The following is a 22,442-nucleotide window of genomic DNA, read 5'->3' as shown; positions in this document are numbered from 1 at the left end:
GACTTTCTTTTTCGCAAACTGCGGACGCCTAGGCGTAGAATCCTCCTGCTTCACTGCGCCGTCCGTCTGGCGGGACTGACCACGTCCTTGTTGGCCACCACGTCCACCTCCACCCCCTCCTCCTCCACCGGTCTTCGGGGCCGATGTGTCCTGAAAGGAACGAGGAGAGCGTTTATCAGAACCCTGAAAACGATCAGGGGATTTAATCATCGCGCGGTCGCGCAAATCATAAACTTTTTCGGATGGCGCAGGAGCTTGTATTGCAGGAAAAGTACCCTGAGTCTGCACTGTCTGCTTCCCCTGTGTCTGTTTTTTAGGCCAATTCGATTTCTTGGACTTGGGCTGGGCATCTGTCACTGCAGATTGTCCCTGTGGTTGTTTTTTATCCTTCACTGGAAAATATTTCAGACCTCTACTTGTGCGGCCAATCGTTTTATAAGCGGCCACCACAATCTTTGCTAACTGGCGGGGTTTGTCGGCATCGGGCAGAGCAGCCAAAGCATTCGACACCTGAAAGTTAACTGCATCTCCTTTAACATTGGAGAGAATGAGATCACTTACAATCTCAAAAGAACCACACAGGCGCATACCCAATTCCACCGCTGCCTCTGGACCGTGATCATTCTGAACACGTCTAATGATTTCAGGCAGGGCATTCATAGACGGGGTGCCGAAGCACCTCGTATAAACTGCCGCAAAAGTTTTTCCCCAGCTTTCACAGTCAGCAAGTTCAGGAGTAATATCCTTCGGTAGAGTAATCGTCAACATTCTATGTTTATCAGCAGGAGTAGAATTCGGAAAAACCGCCTCCAGTTGATCAAACTTCTCCGCTAGCCAGAATGGGAAGTCATCGTTGTCAACAGGACGCGCACCAAAAACCGAATTTACCATCACTGGATTGAGACGCATTCCGCCTCGTTCCATGGGAGCGGCCGCACCCCCCTGGGGACCACCAGGAAGATGTCGACCGATGTATTGCACTAAAGCACGAATCACGGAAATGGAAACTACATGCAGCCTGCGAATTTCTGCCAGGGTGCAAGCCCCGTGATTCGGGTGCGGGGTAAAGCCACCCAACGCAGGCCAATTAGTACCTGGAATTGAGAGTGGACCCAACCTCGCACGGGACAAAGAGTGGGGGAGGGCGCCATCAAACCAAACTCGATGCTGCCAATGATCAATAGGTATTTCCAATGCCCTGTATGGCGTATATTCAGCCGGGACATCCGAGGCGGTGTAGGAGTGGTACAAACCAGAATTAGCGTCCACAGCCGGAAACGTAACCCAAGAGTAAAACAACTCGTAAGGAAACGCCGGATCTGCACTAACCACGAATATCACAGCCATCCCATCTACTGGGACCTGGTACGTCTGAAGATGGTTGCGTACCGCTACGCGACTATGCTGTGCAATAGCCACCGCTGCCGCCATCACAGAATTGGAAACACGTAAACACAAAGAATACTTTGTAGCACAACTGGGTAGTAATTCAAAGAAACCGTTTAAGTAAGAATCAAGCTTGAATAAAGACCTATTTCAAAAAATAGGTAGGTTTCACCAACACCCCGTTTTCCGGAAACGGACGTGAAGGGGTTAAGGCATGAACGATAAACTACTCGAGTGTCATGATATAAGACCACCGAAACCGTTGGGCGCCATGTTGCAGGGTTTCTGTACTCACACAGAACTGTGCACAGAGGAGTGGAACCTCGGCAAATTAGGATGTCCCAAAACTTACCTTAGCAACCAACTCACCCCTTACCGAGCTAGCTACAGTGTCTCATTGGACATATCAAACACCCAATGTTTAGACAAACCAGAACATGAACTTACAGTACCTCAGGGTACGTGGGACTCATGAACACTCTTTCGTTATATTATCATTACATACCAGAACATGGAGTAAAGAAGACACATGTGCATTTGAAATGTTTATTTACTAATGCCGTCTTCTCAGGCGCAGTATCTTTGATAATACAAGTATACTTATTATCAGTAGCAAAATTATCAGCATAGTTACTAAGACATACAAAGCGAATGGTGACAGCATGTTAACATGCTGTAATGAATAAGAGTTAACAACACTTATATCTCACCCTCCCTAACACATATATTATATTATTATCTAAGAAGGTCTCTTTGGGTTGTTTTAGGGCGGGCCCATACCTTAGTGTCCTAGCATGAAGGAATCACATCAGCATACACCAGCTCTCTCTGCATGTGCACCGCATCAAGTGTGTTAACAATTCTCGTGCAAAGCAATATCAATCCCGCCTCAAGCCCAAGTTGGCAAAGGCTGCACTTGTGTTATGACTATGAAGGCGTGGAGATCAGACCTCATAACAATTCCATATCGTGTTGCTCCTGAAACTTCAGCACTCTCCGTGCAGACATGGTTTATTAAACAAGACTGATATCAGAGCAATAACATATTATTCTCACATACACCACGGCAAACCACTAGGTTGAAAGCTAAGTCAACAATTAAGGGTCGTGTGCAGAAGTTGCAAGAAAGGAAAAATGGCGTTTAAATCTGAAATGTACCTATGCTAACTTAACACGATATAAGGATATATAGGAGCTATACAACACACCTTCATGTTGCATCTTTCTGCTTGTTTCTGACCTTTAGTCTGCCTCTTTCTGTTTGTGTCTGACCTTTAGTCTGCCTCTATTGGATCTCTTCTGACCCTTATTCTGCCTCTTTCTGCCCGTTTCTCACATTTATTTTGCCTCATTCTGCTAGTTTCAGGCCCATATTTTGCCTTTTTCAGCTTGTTACTGACCTTTATTTTTCTTCTTCCTGCTCATTTCTCACCTTTATTTTGCCTCTTTCTGCACATTGCTGACCTTTATTTTGTCTCTTTCTGCTCGTTACTGGCCTTTATTCTGGCTCTTTCTGCTCATTTCTCACCTTTATTTTGCCTCTTTCTGCTCGGTGCGGACCTTTATTTTGCTATACATATATATATATATATATATATATATATATATATATATATATATATACTAGCAGCCCGTCCCGACGTTGTCCGGGGATGAATGCGTGTGTGATTCACGCTGGTAGTTTGAGTGCTTTGAGGCCCCGCCTGAGCCCAGGACTAAATTTCAATCGTGAAGTGGCTTTTATCGTGTGGTACGCTGCCTACCTTGAGTCTCCGCCAGAGCCGTTGTAGCGTGAATGGTGCGCTGAGTGAATGGCGCACTTGTGTGCCCCTTTTGTTTTTGTGCAGCCCCGTCTGACAAAGCTGACGGCCAGAAAGGAGTAAAGGTTTGTATTTGTTTCCAATTTGCGACGCAGTATGGCAAGGTCCGTGAATGCGGCGCACGTTAGTGTTTGGAGACAGCCGTGTCAGAAGTCAGCAGAATGCCAAGGTGGAGCGTGAATGTGCGCGCACATTGATTGTGAAAGCCGCGCCTCTTTTAAAAAAAATGTTGTCCTGCCCCCTCTGACACCGCTGACGGCCACAAAGGTTGCGCCGCACTATATATGAGTAATGCCGCCTGAATGTCAATGGGCGTGAATGCGGCGCACCTTGGTGTTTGGAGACGGTCGTGTGATAACTGAGCACAACGCCAAGGTGGAGCGTGAATGGTCGCGCACATTGCTTGTGAAAGCCGCGCTACTGAACTCCGCAGCCATATTTTTTTTTATTTGGTCCACGCCCCTCTGACAACGCTGGACACGCCCACAAATAACTAATGTGAAGTGTACTTTGACACGCCCACGCCAACCTTTTATTTGTGCCACGCCCCTCTGACAACGCTGCACGCCCACAAAGGAATAATGTGAAGTGTACTTTGACACGCCCACGCCAACGCCCACAAGGGACTACTTTACCCCTAAGGTTCTTTGACCTTTGTAATGTATATGGTGGGCAGCTGTATAGCCTATGTCCATCTGCTGCAACTCCCCTTTACAATGCTGTATTGGGTGTTGGGATTGGTGCTGTACTTCTTGAGCTTACCCGCCTCAAAGGTTTCAGCTCTCTCTTTATAATAGTAGTATAGATTGATACCCCTTGGTTCCTTTTCGCCAGAATTTGCAGCGCTCTCTCGCCGGTGCGTAAATCCCCGTGGCAGAATCACGCCGCATTTAAATCCACAACCAATTCCCCCAGCTGGGAGAAACTCGCGTTTGTCTTCACTTATGTGCTTTTTTATTTACTCCTCACAGCATGGAGTTTCTCAAGCAGGCAGGCACAAATCTACGCATTTCGGGATAGCATATCCCTTGTTCACGATAAATTTGGCTCCAGGCTCTCAGTCTCAATATAGTGAGTCACATTATTACATTATTTCCTGTTTGATGTTATTTTGGCCCTCGGCCTCCTGGATGATGTAGTTATTTGCAATTTTTTTAATACATTTTTTTATCCGTCTGCATAGCCTATGTCCTTCTGCTGCAACTGCCCTTTCCAACGCTGTATTGGGTGTTGTGATTGGTGCTGTGGTTACTGAGATTACCCGCCTCAAAGGTTTGGGCTTTTTCTTTATAATATTAGTATAGATTGGGCACCGCCAACAAGCAGAATCCATTAACAGCCATCCCGCCGTCAATGCCTGACACATTTCAAAGTCTCATGACTTCTTCCTCAGATGCTCCGGCGATAAGGTATGCGCTTCCTGGTCACGCCTTTTCTTTTAAATTTCCTTAATTGCACAACCCTCATGGGCTGCTCTGTTGAGGCTGCACGAATTGTGGGAGTTGTAGTGCCAGGAGTTCTCATATCCACAGATGCTGCGCTATAAACTGCAGGTAAGTTTCAAGCCCTCAGATGGGCCTCTGCTAGTGGGTACGCCCTCAATCCTTCACTTTGGCTCCATGAAAAGGGATAGGTAAATATATATACATATATACCTATCACCAAAAAATTGCGGTGTTGAAACTCAAATTAAACAACTAATGAGGATAATGAGGTCATAAAAAAGCTAAGAGCAGACATGGAACGGAACCTGGACAAGCACGAAGACGAAGTGCAGGAGAGGAAGCTGCTCCTGGTAGAGCAGCTTCATCTCTTGTAAAAAAGAGAATTTTTGTAGTCCGGATGGTCTCTGTTTCCCTTCACTTAGGTCGTTTTGTCCGGAAGTACATCAAGACCCAATTGAAACGAAAATAGATCTCTACAAATATGTTAGAAAACTCAATCTCAAAAAATTCTTCTCCCAAAAAACATCTAGAGTAACAATAAATCAAGATCAAACGATACAGATGGAGAACTCAGAGACATACAATATTGCAGAAGTGCCATAACTCAGAACTGCCTATGAGCTGGCAAATGAAACTGATGACTCCCAGATAATGGACACCCAACTCTTGGAAGAAATGGGGATACAAACAAATAAACTAATACCAACCCATTTCAAGAAAAAGTCAAAATGTTGCCCTGCTCTCCACCCTGGGAATAAGATTGACATATTTTATGATCTGGTAATGGGAGACCTAGATATCCTGCAAAATGTCATAAATCACAATATCCGAGAAAACTTAACCAAACAAGAATGCATGGCCATGCGAACACTAAAAAACAACAATGAAATATCATAGTAATGAAGAAACGCCACTACGTGGAGGAAGCAATGCGACAGTTAAGTGAAGAGAAGAATTACAAAACGCTACAGAAGAATCCTACATATGAGTTAATGTGAGATCTGAGCAAGAAACTGGATACATGGCAAAGCAAAGGATTAATAACAGAAGAAGAGAAAAAATTCCTGATGGTAGAAAATCCAGTTACCCCAACCATTTACTTTCTCCCGAAAGCCCACAAAACATTGAACAGGCCGCCGGGACATCCAATTATTATCAGCTGTGGGAGCCTGTATGAGAATGTTTCCATCTATGTGGACCACTTTTTGACTCCAATAGTAACCACACTCAGTTCCTATATCAAGGACACTGGGGATTTCCTGCGAATATTAATGGACACCCAATGGCAGCCAACATATTTATTGGTAACAATCGATGTGATGTCGCTGTATACCTCAATTGACCATGAGAAAGGAATACAAGCAATACAATACTTTTTGAAACAGAGACCAATCAACGAGCTGGAACATTCAAGGATGATTATCGATATGATAACCATGTGTCTCTATAACAATATCTTTCTCTTCAATAAGAAAATCTATGTCCAATGCTGCAGTACCACGATGGAGTTTCCTTCTCTCCAAGCTAACCGAATCTCATGATGGGGAGGTGGGAAAGGAACATAGCTTGGGGTGAAGAAAACAACCATCATATGGTGAACGTAGCCCTCTGGCTATCCTTCATCGATGACGTACTCCTACTATGGAAGGGGACAGAAACTGAATTTCAAACCTTCTTTGCTGTCTTAAATGAAAATGACGTAGGCCTAAGATTTACATACACCATCAGTACGAGGGAAGTCGAGTTCCTAGACACGAAGGTCTACATTAAAGACAATCGCATGCATACAACTATGCACAGAAAGAAGACAGCCACAAACAGACTAAGCTTTCATCCTCAAACCCTAAAGAAAAGTATTCCATATGGAGAATTATTGCGAATGCAAAGGAATTGCTCTGAAGATTGAGAAATGGAAAAGAAATTCTGTGCTACAAAAAACCGCTTCCTACAACGGGGATACAAATATGCGGACATAGAGAGAGGAGAAGCCAAAGCCAGACAGGAAACAAGGGCGGAAACATTAGTGAACAGGGCAGAAAGAGAAGAGAGAGAAAGAACAAATAAAAATGAGAATCAAGATAGTGATAAGAGGGACAAACAGAATAAATCAAACAATGATCAACCACGGCTGATAATCACCTACAGTAAAGAAGGTTACAAAATACAAAAAACACTAACCAAGTACTAAAACATACTCAAGAAAGATCCTGACATAGGCAACAGCATAGGGGAACGTCCATTAGTCTCTTACAGAAGAGCCCAAATTTATCTGATCATTTGGTGAGAAGCCACTTCGAAAGCAAAAAAACGGAGACATGGCTTGAAACAAGATCTAAAGGGTTCACAAAATGCAGGACATGCAAAGCCTGCAGAATCGGAAGGAACATCAAAAATCTAAAGGATCCTGCAGGTAAAACCTTCGAAATCAGAGAAACAATAACATGTGACTCAACCTATGTAGTGCATATACTTCAATGCTTTTGTGGAAAAAAGTACATAGGGAGCACAATATGCCCCTAAAGAAGCGCATATTGGAGCACACTCGTGCTATACAGAATGATGACCATACGTATGCCATTGTCTAACATTTGAATTCACACAAGGGCAAAACTTGGCTGGACATTAAATACTTCGGTCTGGCAGCTATCCCCCCCAATGAGCGAGATGGGAACAGAACGCAGAAACTGTGCAGGTTAGAGTCGAGAATGATAATGAGGTTCAAAACTAAGTACCCCCAGGGATTGAATGGGGATGAAGAGATGCATGTCCATCTTTAATGACACCAACTGGTATAAACACTAATAATAACATTTTCTAAATCTCTTTTGATATATAAATGCTCCCTAACTGTTGGTCCAAAAAAGAGTTTCACTGCCTTTCGAAGTTTTCACATCTTCCAGTAATCATAAGCACTATCCCTGACTGACCTAAATCAACACTTTGAATGCCAATTGTGTGAGAGGGATATTGTTATGTAGATCATAATTATTCACAAGTTTGCATTTATAAAAATTGGATAGGCGAACAGGTAATGGTCGCTATGTAATAGGAACATGAGAGACTAAAAATCTGAGAAAGATATGTAACGCAACCCAGAAGGCAGTGGTGTCGCTGCAAAGGTCAATGGGCACTTAGCCCTATACATCACAACAGATACTTAGTCTATAACTTACAATTGTCTCATCTTCGGTGTTAAAAAGCAGACGCCGAATTAATTTCACGACTTAGGCGGGAACGCGTAGAAATTTCTGAATATAAGAATAAGCGCACATTGATTGTAGTATAATAGTTGGCACCCACAGCGAAACACCACCACCTATCGGGATGCAAACATATTAAATCAAATGTAAACTGAATAAAGTTGGTTGCACACATAACAAATGTACTACATTGCCCATAATGCGCCATTAAGGATTTTAGGTGCCAAAGTATAAAGAGAGAAATGGAAAAGGGAAAATTGTAATAGACTACCGTGAACAGGAACATTTGGTTCGAAACACGTAGGAGAGATTTGTGATCTGCAATAAAAAACATCAAACAACCAAGAGGAGTGCAGCGACTTCAATTCTTTGTGTAAGATAATCTGCAAGACACTGTCCTGGTCTCGACACGAGCACCGACTGGGAAGTGCTCCCTCTCAAACAGGACTCTGTGAGGAAATATATATATATATATATATATATATATCCAAAGAATCCTCCAAGGATGACAAGCCACACCATCAGGTACTTCAGAAGGTTGTTTATTTGGGCATAAACGACGCGTTTCGAGCTCACGGGCTCTTGGTCACATGACCAGTATTTTTTCACTCATGTATATATACTGTTGTATTATCATGGAAAGGGAAGAAAGATCTCCATGTTTACAAACATCACACGGAGATCCCTTTAAAAGCAATGCATTTTATCTCAGCAGAAACAGAAACTCGAAGAGTATCTTAGTTAATGCATTTTCCCAATTGTTTGGTTTCAAAGAAAAGATATATAGTAAATGATAACATAACATTTCAAGTAAACAATGTCACGTTACAAAAAATGCTCATTAAGGGTGTAGTACCCATAGTATGTTTACAAAAAAGAACAGGTTATAAAGCTAGGAGAAATTAAACAGGGAGGGATGAAAAAATTATAGTTAGAGAGAGGATGTAAATATATCTATAAAGACTAAGATCACTTGGGTATAGTACCCTCTGTAACACCATCTGGTGTATTCCAATCTCATTTCATTCATGTTAAAGTAAGTGAAAAAAGGAGCTATGTTCTATGTCTAGTCAAAAAATGTCATATAGTGAAAACAAAGGTGATTTAACTCTACCCTCCCCTAGAAGGAGAAATGGGAGAAGGACCTCGTGCTCATAGTTGTATCTATATCCAAGTGAAGCAGTGGTGCTCATAGCAATACTTTCTATCAGTGGTTTGTCGCTTCATATCAAGACGAGGTCTTATACTCTAGGGAGAGGAAAAAGTGAAAACAGAACATATTAGTACATTGAAATCAACTGTACATTTACATTTAAGAGACAGCATAGCGATCTTCACGAAGTCATAACTTTCCGAACTTACAACCTGTTTAGAATTTTTAAAGATAATAAAACCTATATTCAGCAAGGAACCAAACAAATACTGAAAAACAAACAATATCGGTTAAAAAGACATAATTAAAGAGATATGTCATGAAATCAGAGTACCTTAAGAGGGAGGCTGGGAAGCCTGCCGAACAGTAGTTTATAAATGTACATACATTTCTTCGTCAATATTCATCCCAAAAGGAAAGATACACCCTGCCTGTAAAATGAATTTGGACTCTGCTCTGCGTAACGCTGTCAGACGATCCCCTCCTCTGATATGTTTGGGGATAGAATCCAGTGCGAAAAATTTCGCCTTGGTCCAATCTCCATCATGGTATTGGTGGAAGTGTTTGGCCGTACTGTATGCAAAGTCCTTGTTGGTGATTGCACGCCAGTGCTCCAAAATTCGCTTTTTCACGGGGAAAGTGGTTGAGCCTATGTACCATTTGCCGCAAGGGCAGGTCACAACATAAATGACATGGTCAGTGGTACACTGGATGTTTTTAGTTATTTTCCATTTCCTTTTTATTCTTTTGAGCTCGACCTCCCTTACGTTAGAGCTGTGGCTGCAGGCCTTGCACTTCCCACACTTGAAGAACCCACCTTTTGCTGACAGCCAGGTCTTCTTTCTTTCTAGGTGACTCTGTACTATTAAATCTTTGATAGACTTTCCTCTCCTATAGGTGATAGAGGGATGTGGATCTAGCCTTTCTTTTAGTACCTTGTCTTGTAAGAGGATGTCCCATCTTTTCCTTATGATCTGGCTGAAAGCTGAGGATTGGGTATTGTAGGTGGTTATCAGTCTTATAGGGGCTTTTGCGTTGTGGGGACTGGCTCTGGAGTCTTTAAATAATGCCTCGTTTCTCTGGATGAGGGCTACTCTATCTTCGCCTTTTTTCAACATATTGGCGTGGTAACCTCTCACTTTGAACCTGTCATGCATTATTTTCTTGTGTTCCTGGTACTTCTCTTCGGTGCTGCAGTTCCTCCTGGCGCGTAAAAACTCGCCAAAGGGGATTGCCCACCTAAAGCTAGGAGGGTGGCAGCTATTCGAATGGAGCATTGAGTTCCCTGCTGTTGTTTTTCTAAAGATTTCTGTTTCGATCGTTTTGTTCTTAATCACTAGTCTGATATCTAGGAAATCGATCGTCTGTTGACTATGCTGCATAGTAAATCTTAGATTCAGGTTGTTCGTATTAAGTGCTCCTACAAAATCAATTAAGTCTCTCTCGCTCCCCTCCCACACAAAAAAGACATCATCTATGTAGCGGAGCCAGACATTTACGCATTTGGTCCAATGTTCCAGTTCGTCGTTCCTGAGCACCTGCTCCTCCCACCAGCCCACCAAGAGATTGGCGTAGCTGGGGGCAAAGCAGGTGCCCATAGAAGTCCCCTGGATTTGTTTGTATAGGGACCCATTGAAGAGGAAGACATTTTCATCTAGGCACAGTTCAATCATTTGAAGCAGCATTTTAGAATGTGCTTCCAAATGTCTGCTCCTTGTCTTCAGAAAATATTCACAGGCCTTCAGACCGTCTCTGTGTCGAATAGAGGTGTATAAACTTTCAACATCTAGACATACTAACCAAAAATGTGCCTCCCAATTTAAATTTTCAACTTTTTGCAAAAAGTCTTTAGTATCTTCTAGATGTGAAGTTAGGTCTTTGACATAACATTTTAAAAAATGATCGACATAGTGTGAGATGTTCTCTAAAAGGCTGTTTATAGAAGATACAATCGGCCTTCCTGGGGGTTGGGTCTGATTCTTGTGCACTTTAGGGAGTAGGTAGAATGTGGGGGTGGTGGGATTCTCATTGATGAGGAATTTAGTCTCATCCCAACTGAGTAATTTCATTTTTTCCCACTCTCGAATGTTTTGGTGAACCCTATTTAGTAGTTTGCCCAGATAGGAGTGATCTACCTTTGTGTAGCATGTGGTGTCAGACAGTTGTCTCATCGCTTCACTGATATACAGTTTCTTGTCCCACAAAACTACATTTCCTCCCTTGTCGGAGGGTTTTATGATGATCGAGTCGTCATCCTTAAGCTGATTAAGTGCCAACCTCATCCCCGCTGTTAGGTTCTGTCTTTCCTGAGGTCTATTCAATAGTTTCAACATGTCATTATTTACAAGATCATGGAATACATCTATATTGTCTCTAGGTAGCTGGGGTCTGTATCTGGATTTGGGTCTGAAGGGCGTGGTCACAGTGTAAGAATTAGGTTCAATATCACTAGATGTATCAATAAGTACGGGGATATTATCTACAACCTCTTGTGTGGTAGGGACCTGAGATTGAGTTAGATCAACCATACCTTCTTCATGCAAGGAGACTAAAGCATCATGCAGATTTCTGATATTGTCAGGGGAATCAGTGGCAACGTTGGGTAGTTCCGTGTTAATCTTTTTGTGAGTGTGTATTTTATGCAATTTGAGCTTTCTCACAAACATATACATATCAATACGTGTTTGAGTATAATCAAAATTCAGATCAGGACAAAATGTTAAACCAAGTTTAAGAACTTTTTCTTCATCTTCAGTTAAGGGTCTATTAGACAGGTTCATTACCGTAAGTTCTGGAGTCTGTTCATCCATTATTTGCCCTTCTGTGTCTGGCCTTTGTTTCCCACACCAGTAGTTCCTGAGGTTGTTGCGTCGCTGCCGCCGCTTTTTGCTTTTACTTTGCCTCCTCGGCCTTGATAACGGGTTCTTCCCCGTATAGATTGTTCGTTGGCCTCTGTTACCAGGAGCAGTTCGTCGGAAAAAACCGTTACCCCTAGATTTTCTGCTGTATTGGCATCAGTTAAGCTTGCTTCGGAGCTCAGGCTGGTCCCAGATTGCCACCGATCTTTATCCGCCATTCCCAATGTCTTGTCCCTTAATAGGGTTGAACGTGCTTTGTCAAATTTCTTTGCGAATGTTAAAATTCTTCCAAGCTTGTAGTCTCTCTCATCGCGTTCAAATTTGCGTTGCTTCCTTGCAATAAGATCCTTCTCAAATTTGTTTATTTTTTCATCCACATTCTTTAACATCTTTGATACCTCTGTTTGTTCCTTCTCAGTGGCTAGCTCATCTAAGAGTGTTTGTATTTCTTTCACTAGGTCCTCATGTTCCTCCCAGGCATTTTTAACCAAGATCTGCATCATCGTTTTGGAGCAGGCATTAGTGTTCTCTCGCCATGCTTTTAGTACTTCCGGTTTTGGTTTGTTCAGGGTAGGAACAATGAAGATACGCAAGCCACGGGGGACACGATCCACTTCTATGTAGTTTTGTAGGGATGTGGCTTCCCACCATCGGCTCAGTTCTTTCTTTCTTAGACGTTCCAGGGTGAATCCTTTTTGTTTCAATGTAACCACGCCAGGGGGAGTGGTTTCTGCTGACCCGGCTGTTGTGTTTCCATCGGGTCCCTTTTGTTTTTTAAACACATTTTCTGCAGAGGCTTCCCGCCCCTTAAGGTACTCCATCGCCCACAATATATAATACCCGGAAATACAGCACTCTGGGAGCTGTAGTTTGGGTCCAGACTGCAGCAGAGTTGTCATCATGTGACCACGGCCAGCCGACTACCGCCAATGGGAGAGACACTGGCTTAATTAAAGGTGGGGTGTAAAGTAATTCCTGGAACTCAGCAGCATCTGAAGAAGGCCGGATGGCCGAAATGCATTATGCAGAGCTGATATTTTAAAGAATTAAAGAATTCCTGACGTTTCCCCTGAAGTGGCCTCCACCTGTTCTTTCGAGATTGGGATTTTGTGGATGTTTTCGCGCTGGCCAGAAGCGCGTGGGAGGCCCCGTTCTGCCAAGAGGCTGGAACATCACTGGCACCTGCTGCTTCTGCAGTTTTGCAAGTATCGAGGAATCGATTAGGCTCCAGCCCACCTGGGAATGCACGCTATGCCACCGACTGCTGTTGATTCAGCTCGTTACTTAACGAGGAGGCAGAAGCATTCTCTTCTGTCTCACGGCTCGGCAGGCACTCGCATTTCTGGGTTCGAACGTCAAAAGGGGACCCGAGGGAAATCTTCTATTCTCAACAAGGACTTTATCATTTTAACACCCCGCGCCTTTGCCAGTAGGATTTCGACACCTACAATGTCTTTCCAACAGTCTTTTCCAGCAACACTTACCCGGAAATACAGCACTCTGGGAGCTGTAGTTTGGGTCCAGACTGCAGCAGAGTTGTCATCATGTGACCACGGCCAGCGGACTACCGCCAATGGGAGAGACACTGGCTTAATTAAAGGTGGGGTGTAAAGTAATTCCTGGAACTCAGCAGCATCTGAAGAAGGCCGGATGGCCGAAATGCATTATGCAGAGCTGATATTTTAAAGAATTAAAGAATTCCTGACGTTTCCCCTGAAGTGGCCTCCACCTGTTCTTTCGAGATTGGGATTTTTTGGATGTTTTCGCGCTGGCCAGTGTGGTATATAAATAAATAATACCGGATCTATTTTTGAATGAATGAATGAATAACAGATAGCTCAATAAAATAAGAGTCAAGATTCGAGGTAGTAGGAGTTTCTGCAGGTTTATTACAGCATAAGGACAGGATCAGGACAACCTGCATAGGATGACCCAGCAGCTGCTGGGGCTTGGTCTGGGATGAGCGTGCTAACTTTTAATAACAATACATCAACTTATATACATAGCGCAAACACATAGCATTACATTGCAGTAGGCGTAGCAGTGGGTGGAGCAGGAGGCGTGACGCGTAGCAGTCGCGAAAGATAACAGTAAAAAGAGGTGTAACTGGGAGTATACTTAGGCATGTGATGAAAACGTAACAGAATATGTCATGAATGGGCGGAAACATAGGAGGGGGCTACCTAAGGAGCCGGGACCTCTAACCTAATGGTGCGCGAAAACTGGCAATGACGTATTACTAGGAGAAGCTGGGGGCTACGAGCTCTGTGCTAGGAGCAGAGACTAGAGTCTGGAGGGTCGGAGCGACATGTACCTGAACCCTATCTGGTATCTGATGTTTAGGGAACATGTTGATATAAACTAGAAGTCATGAAGGGAAAAGCTAACTTGACTCTAAGACTGGACCATGCATTATTCTACATGTAGTGCGTGATGAAGAATATTAAATGACCAGTAAATGCAGTATTTCTCTAACGTGGAGACGAATAGGCTAGACAATGACGGAAACTATTGATGCAGTTCAGTGGCTTAGGAATGCAAAGAAGGAGGACTGAACTGATAGCTGGAATCATAACATACTCTTGGCAGACTCAGAGGCAGAGCCAGGCTGCACCGGGCACTGCGAGGCAGGAAGTAAGTGAAGGGTCGAGGATACAGGTGGGGGCTGTATCGCTCCTCAGCGAGGCTTTCAGGAGACAGGAGCTGAATCTGATGTCCGGGCCCTTTTGAGGCCTGGAAACGGGGACTTTACAATGGAATAGCGTGCATACTGAGAAACGTGGCAACATTACTTTACATAGGCCTGATATTCGTAGTATTCACGAGGACTGGAAAATGACATACCAGAGGTGGACACAACTATAATTGCGTCATTAATCGGACATGGGGAATAACATATGCATATTGGTCATGCACACATAACATATGATGGATGAGGCGTAGGGACACAGAACATGGCAAAATTTACTTTTCCACATTCCCTCCTTGTCACTACGTTTCCATCAGGAAACATCAATTTTCATGATACCATCTATCATTTCATACAGTACCATTTGCTCGTCTCGAATTGTCTTGGAACGGGATTTAGAACGGGGCTTGGGACTAGGAATACAAGAGGTAGCACACATGCTGCAAATCGCAGGGCCACATTGTATACAGAGGCAGCAGCTAAATATGATCGCTACTGCAATACCTAAAAAGGACAGGACTTTCCATCCCCAGGCGGAAATTATATTCCAGAACCAACCGGACCATGTCCAGGTGCCTGGATCTTGGTGTAACAGATGGGCAATTTTATGGAGTCTGGTTATAGCTGAATAAACAGACGGCGCGTTATTTGGAATGAAAATACAGCAACTAGATCCGATGACTCTACAGGCCCCGCCCCTATCGGCCAGTATGACGTCAAGGACGAGACGATTTTGCAAAACGACAAATCTCATAGCAGATTGTTCTTCGGTTAAGTTACCTAGAGCAGAGGCAGTCTCATTTACTACAGCTTCAAGGGTTCTTGTTAACCTACGGATCAGTTTACTATTCTGGACAGGTCCTACGAAGAAGAAGAAACCTTTATTGAAATCTGTATACTGTTCTAGAGTAGTTTCAGTATAATCGACAATTGGGGACTCCCTTCTATGTCTAATGTGTACTAGATGTGTGTTTCTGTGATAATCAGATGGGGCTAGGAAAACAGGTGGCAGTAGGAAGGCAATGTAACAGGTTCCCTCCCAATCGAGGGGCAGACGGACATATGCGGTTTGACCACAAATAAAATAAGAATGACGTGAAGCTTTGAAAACAGATTTCCCACTGTCACTATACTGGACAACAGTAGTACAATCACTATGTCCTACGTGTACGGAACCATAATTACGGACACATAATTCGCCTTTGACTGGTAGTACTGAAATAGCAGGTAAGTCTGGAGTAGTATCAGACTGAACATTTAGGACCATGAAATTCGACGAATAATTACCTAAATTATATACTTCATTTTCTAGATCTAAACCTGTTCTGTGGGGGAAACCTTGCTTGTCTGGAAAACATGTACTGTTAAGAAAAGACATATCTGTTGAGGATGACGTTAACGTGGACCATGCTCCACACGAACCATTATGTGAGAATGGATAAGGGAACAGTGGCAGAACTCCCTTCGGTGTCTGAAAAGGGGGGAGTCGACCACACACCCAACAATTAGTGGCATTGCTGGTCTGGTGTGAATAATGTAACATACGGATAAAAGAATTGTTGCGCATAGCGAGGCGGTATGAATATTCGTGAGGAGGCAGATCACTAAACGTGTGCTCTACTGTAGCATTAGCAGACATATTTACATGAGGAACTGGACAATACAGATAGAATGCATAGCTGGTGCAGGAAATCATAATGCTGATGAATAATATGAAACTCAGAAAAACGATACATGGAATTGAACTTCGACTGACTCTCTCACTGTGGGGGTCTATTTTATACATGTCAGAAACAGTCTAACCGTTTCACCTAGGGGAGGACTTATACAATCAAACTGACTGACTTATTTTACTAGACCTGAGCTTTAACTTATACTCCTGCTGCGGAGTTTTCTCTAACAAGGGAGGGGTTGTAATAATGTCTTGTGCGGGACAGTCCTTAAGAGCAATATTCTGGCAGTCCTTCAAATCCTGGGAAATGCTTTTAGAAACGGATTTCAGTCCTTTAAAAAGTTTAACATGAGACAGGTGGATCCATCCTTTTCTGCCTTCCAACTTGACGGCAGTACGGGTGGTGAGGAGGACCTGACGTGGCTCCTTCCAACGTGGTTCCAGCGGACTTGATCTGTCGAAATTCCGGACCATCACTAGGGAGCCTGGAACGATTTCATGTGGTGCCACCTCGGTATTGTCTGGAAAGGCGGCAGCAACCTGTGAACGACATGAGTTGAGGGCAGACATCAAGGAAGCTAGGTAATCTGTCAGCATATTACATGAAACATCGGTAATACTTCGGGGTCTAGGAGTACCCCACATGTTAGGGGGGCGGCCGAATACGACCTCATACGGGGACAGACCTGATCTGGAATGTGCGACCATGCGCATATAAAACAAAGCGACTGGCAGAGCTACTAGCCAGTCCACACCTTTTTCTTTACAGACTTTGGCAATACGGATTTTCAGGGTCTGATTATGTCTCTCTACGAGACCGGCTGCTTCAGGATGGCGTACACAATGGAACTTCCACTGGTACCCTAACAAAAGGGAAACGTGCTTCATTAACTCTGAGGAGAATGGCTGACCGTTATCAGAATATACGACTCTAGGGAGTCCATATCTAGGGAAGAATTCACGAACCAACTGCTTGGCAGTGGTCGCGGCTGTGTAATCTGGGACTGGATATGCTTCTGTCCATCTGGACAAAGCGCATACAACTACAAGGACATACTTGAAACCTCGACATCGCTCCATTTGAATATAATCCATCTGGAGGACCTCAAAAGGGTGGTCAGGGGGCTGGAAACCACCTTGTTCCACCGGGACACTTTTACCTGGATTAAACTGACAACATATCATACAGGTACGGACTTTCTGCTTGGCTGCAGCTCGTAAATGCTTGTTGAACCAAATATTCTGGATACTGTCTAACATAGCTTTTTCTCCTAAATGTGCTGGACTATGTGCGGTATTGATAATGACTTGGACCATAGAATCGGGGAGAAACCATGTGGCTCTACCCTTCGTTAACCATCCTTGATCTGTCTGGACCCCTCCTTGTTCAGACCATTTCTTGATTTCATCGGGGGTAGCATGTAACTGGATATCTATGACATCTTGAGTAGGGTCCTTAACTGTCATGCATGTAGTCGGATCTGGAGTATGTGTCTGATTAACTGGAATGTCTGGAGTCTGTGCTGTAAGCTTGGCTGTGCGGTCTGCTAGATCATTACCCTGGGAAATAATGTCAGTAACTTTCGTATGTGCTTTGCATTTCATGATAGCAATGGATGTCGGTAAATGTATGGCATCTAACAGGGCTTGAATAAGGAGACCATGCTGAATCTTGGTTCCATGAGAAGTCATGAAACCTCTCTCCTGCCAGAGCACTCCGAAGTCGTGTACAACTCCGAATGCGTAACGTGAATCTGTGTAAACATTAACTTTCAGGTTCTTGGCATGTATACAGGCTTGTGTCAGAGCGACTAGCTCTGCTGCTTGAGCAGACAGGGTATCAATACGGTGTGTTTCAATAACCTCGGTGTCGGTAGTCACTGCATATGCTGCGACTAGTTCTCCTGTACTAGTTCTCATACATGAACCATCCACATAAAGTGTCAGGTCAGGATCTGATAACGGAATGTCTGTCAGATCTTGTCTTGGCTTAGTCGTAATGTTAACTACTTCCACACAGTCATGTGTGTCTGGATTTGAATTAACTGATGGTAACAGTGTAGCAGGATTCAGGACGTTGCAGCGTCTAATTTCTATGTGTGGCTGGAACAGTGTCAATTCATAACCTGTTAAACGTGCAATTGTCAAGTGCTGTGTTTGTGTTCGGTTTAAAAGAACTTCTACTGAATGTGGGACTTGTACTGTCAGGGAGTGTCCTAAAACTATGGAATCACTTTGTCTGATAGCTAGTGCTGTGGCTGCAACTGACTTGAGGCACGCAGGCAAAGCCTGGGCGACTGGATCTAATGTGCTCGAAAAATAAGCACAGGGCTTGGATTGTCCTGCTTGATCTTGTGTGAGAACAGATAATGCTGTACCTTCGCGTTCAGTAACGAAAAGTGTAAAAAGCTTACTGTAGTTCGGTGTGGCTAGAACTGGAGCTTGACATAGGGCTTTCTTTAACTCGTTGAAACTAAGTGTATGGTCAGATGTCCAAGGGAGGACAGTCGATACGGCTGCCTCCTGTGTCGTTAACTGTATCAGTGGCTTGGCTAGAAATGCATACTGAGGAATCCATTGTCTGCAATAAGAAGTAAGGCCGATAAAAGCACGTACCTCCTTCTGGGTTCTGGGCTGGGGAAGACTCGCTATTAACTGGATACGGTCTGGTGTCAACTGCCTACCCCTCTTGGACAGCAAGTGTCCTAAGTAAACCACTTGCTGGACACAGAATTGAAGCTTCGAAGGGGACACCTTGTGCCCCATCTCGGCTAGGAAATACAAAACTGTAAGGGATGCTCGCTCGCAGGCACGTTCAGAACAGGCTGTGATCAGTAGATCATCGACATACTGGAGCAGGGCAGTGTCAGTTGGCATGTGAATGTTGTCTAGTTGTCTCTTGAGTGCTTGACTGTAAATACTAGGACTTTCTGTGAAACCTTGAGGAGCGCGTGTGAACATATAGCTCCTTCCATTTAAACAAAATCCGAAAAGAAACTGGCTGTCTGGATGAATTGGAACACTAAAAAATGCATTCTTGAGGTCTATGACAGTGAAGAACGTGGCTTCGGAATCAATGGCAGTTAACAGGGAAGAGATGTCTGGGACAACTGGGTACTGAGGAATAATACATTTATTAAGCTCTCGTAAATCAATCACTAATCGATATACTGGGGGTGCATTCGGATCAGTACGTTTCATGACTGGAATGATCGGAGAATTACATACATTGGAGTCAGTTTCTACAACTACTCCTTGAGCCATGAGCTCGTCAATAATTTTGGATAAGGCTGCTACAGCCTCAGATGGCAATCTGTACTGTCTGATTCGGGGTAACACTACACCTGGCTTGAGAGTCACACGATGGGGTGTGATTTGCATGTAACCTACATCAGTTGGGCCTTGCGCCCATAAGTGCTGTGGAACATTAGACAATCTTGAATCAAAATCTCGTAATACATAGTGACCCTTAAAGTCACGTAGGAACAATCGTATTCCCTCTGGGGAACAGCAAATAACTGCACCTAATTCTTTCAGTGTCTTAATACCTAATAGGTTTTCTGGACATGACTTAGTAAGTAACAGATCAGTAGTACGGGACAATGGACCTACTTCTAGAGTGACTGGCTTTGATATCTCATTAACTATTGGCTTTCCTGAAAATCCAAGGGAAACATTTCTTGAGCCTGAGAGCGGAGCCCCTGGAACTTCGGCATGATTAATTGTGGTCCTACTTGCCCCTGTATCGATCAAAAACTTTCTGTCTTTCCCTAATACTTGACTGTGAACATAGGGACCTTCTTGATCTACAGGTATCTCGATGAGAGGCAAGCCTACCTCCCTCTCTAGGCTGTTTCATGAATATGGCTGGTACTCTGGATACTCAGACTGTGCATACTGGTACATCTGCGATGTAACGTGCTGTGTTGCAGCAATAGGCTGCGGTGCGGAAACTGTCTGTGGTGCATTCTGTGACTGAGGAATCTGTGAAACTTGTTCTTGTCTAGGCGGACGTGGTCTTTCTTTAGTCTTACCAGTAGCTATATTATGTTTCAGAACTGCACACTCGTTTATAAAATGACCTGGCTGTTTACAATAATGGCAGTTCCCTTTAACGGGAGCTGCAGGATGACTGGCTTGATTCGGACCCCTCTTCTGACTGTCTTGAGGAACAGTTTGTGCAACTAGCACTTTCATTTTCGTGTCTTTCATACGTTTTCTCTCGTGTTCTTGCTCTTCCCTGATTCTATTCTGGTGATACTGGAGCATCTGGAGCATCTGGGACGGAGTATTTGCTTGCCAGGTGCTTTCGACTTTCAAAACTCGGTTTTTAATTTGTGGACTTGAATTCTCGACTAATTTGGTAACGAAAAGGTGAGGGTATGACTCACTACTTGTCTTGAGACCACTGTTAATACTGAAACATTTTTCAAATCTAGAATAAAAATCACTAATGTCTTCATCTTGTTTCTGTTTACAGGCTGAGATTGCATCCCAGTCTTCCTTCCTAGTTGTCAATAATCTAGGTAAAACTTGAATCAATAATTCTGGTAATTCTTTACATTTATCTCCAAGACCGGTACCTGGTACTCGTGCCTTGTCTTCAGCTTCTAGAGCTGCCCAATCGATCTTTTTCTCTCCCACCTCCCATTCTTTTTCCTTTAGCTTTTCATATACCCCTGCGGGCAGCAGGACTTTTAACATTTTAATGACATCTGGGTAAGTGTATTCTCCCATACGGAGCATGTCTTTTAATTCTCTATGGAACCCCGCTGGATCTTTGTCATGACAGGGAATTAATTTCTTCATTTCAAGAAGTTCCATCTTTGAAATCGGAGTGTATACAAACACTCGTTGCATTTCGCCACCCGCCCCTTGGACTGGGTGGACCTCTCGTAACGGATTCTGTCTGTCTATGTAGAATGATTTACTTTCTGGGGGTGAGACATGAACAAAATGCGGGTTCAGAAACGTTCGGTATTTGTGACGCTGTTCTAGAATGACACTAATTAAATCGGTACCTAGACCTCTCCATCTATACTGGAGTAACTCGTTCAGGATATCATGCAACGGACCTGGATCAGAATGTTGACCCTCATACAGAGTAATGAGGTGCTGGATCATATACATACCCACCAGTCGTTGCTCGGCTGGGGGCAGTTTCAGAAACATTTGTGCCACTATTTCGTCTGGAAAAGTGGTAGAATCAGTAATCCATCGGACTGCTGATAGGGCTAGTTCTTGTTCATGCATGGTACTTAACTCACTATAACCGATTCGTGATTTCAGAATGTGATCGGTAGCTTGAAATACTTGTTCTAGAGAACCTTGTTCTGGTGCTGGATGATGAAAAATAGACTTGTGTTCTAGACGTAAATGACGATCTGGAAATCTAGATTTTCCTACATACGCTATTCTGGCGGGATTCTCGTTCTCTTCCTCTTCAGGATCAGAGATACTTTCTTTCTCGCTTACTTGTGCTGCTTTACGCTGGTCGTGTAACCTTATTATCTCTTTACGGATTTTCTTGTACATACTCTCCATAGCACCGACGGTCTTGTGCTTACCCTCGGCTATATTATCACTCCACCTTGTCAGGATTCTCATTTCGGCGGAATCTTTAGACGGGTAATCTTGTTCTCTTATTAGACAATTGATCAGGAACTTTAATATCATGAGCTGAATCTCGGCTTTCCTTTGAGACATAGTCTCGCTAATACTTTCTGGATCATCCCCTGTACGGATGAAACGATATATTCTGTCTAGATCTTCTTTCATATTCGGCAAGGTGACTAGATACTCGGTCACTCTCCTTACACGTAAGGAATATAAAACCATATTATATTCGCCTGGAACTGGATCATAGACACATTCGTTAAGGGTTTGCCTGATTTCTGTAACAGACTGATGTTTGGGCGTGCGCTGTAACGCTTGAGCATGTAATTCGAGTAATGTTAAACGCTTGTGTGGCGGCGGGGTTTGAGGAAGACCTCCTCCTGCGGCCCCTAAACTGGAATCGTCGACTGACATTCTTCGTCCTGGCAGGGTCGGTAATTGTAACGTGGGCTGGACTTGTATGGCGGGCTGACCCGGGGGGGCTGTTAAGGGCACCCCGGTGTCTGGAGGAGCAGGAAGTGCCTGATTTACAGGGACTGGCGGAGCGCGAACAGGATTTGCATATTCGGGGACTGTGTCGTCCAGATAGGACGAAATAAAAAT

Source organism: Lissotriton helveticus, chromosome 2_1, assembly GCF_964261635.1.
Source record: "Lissotriton helveticus chromosome 2_1, aLisHel1.1, whole genome shotgun sequence".
NCBI classification, from domain to species: domain Eukaryota; kingdom Metazoa; phylum Chordata; class Amphibia; order Caudata; family Salamandridae; genus Lissotriton; species Lissotriton helveticus.
Note: the sequence above shows the minus strand (reverse complement) of the source record.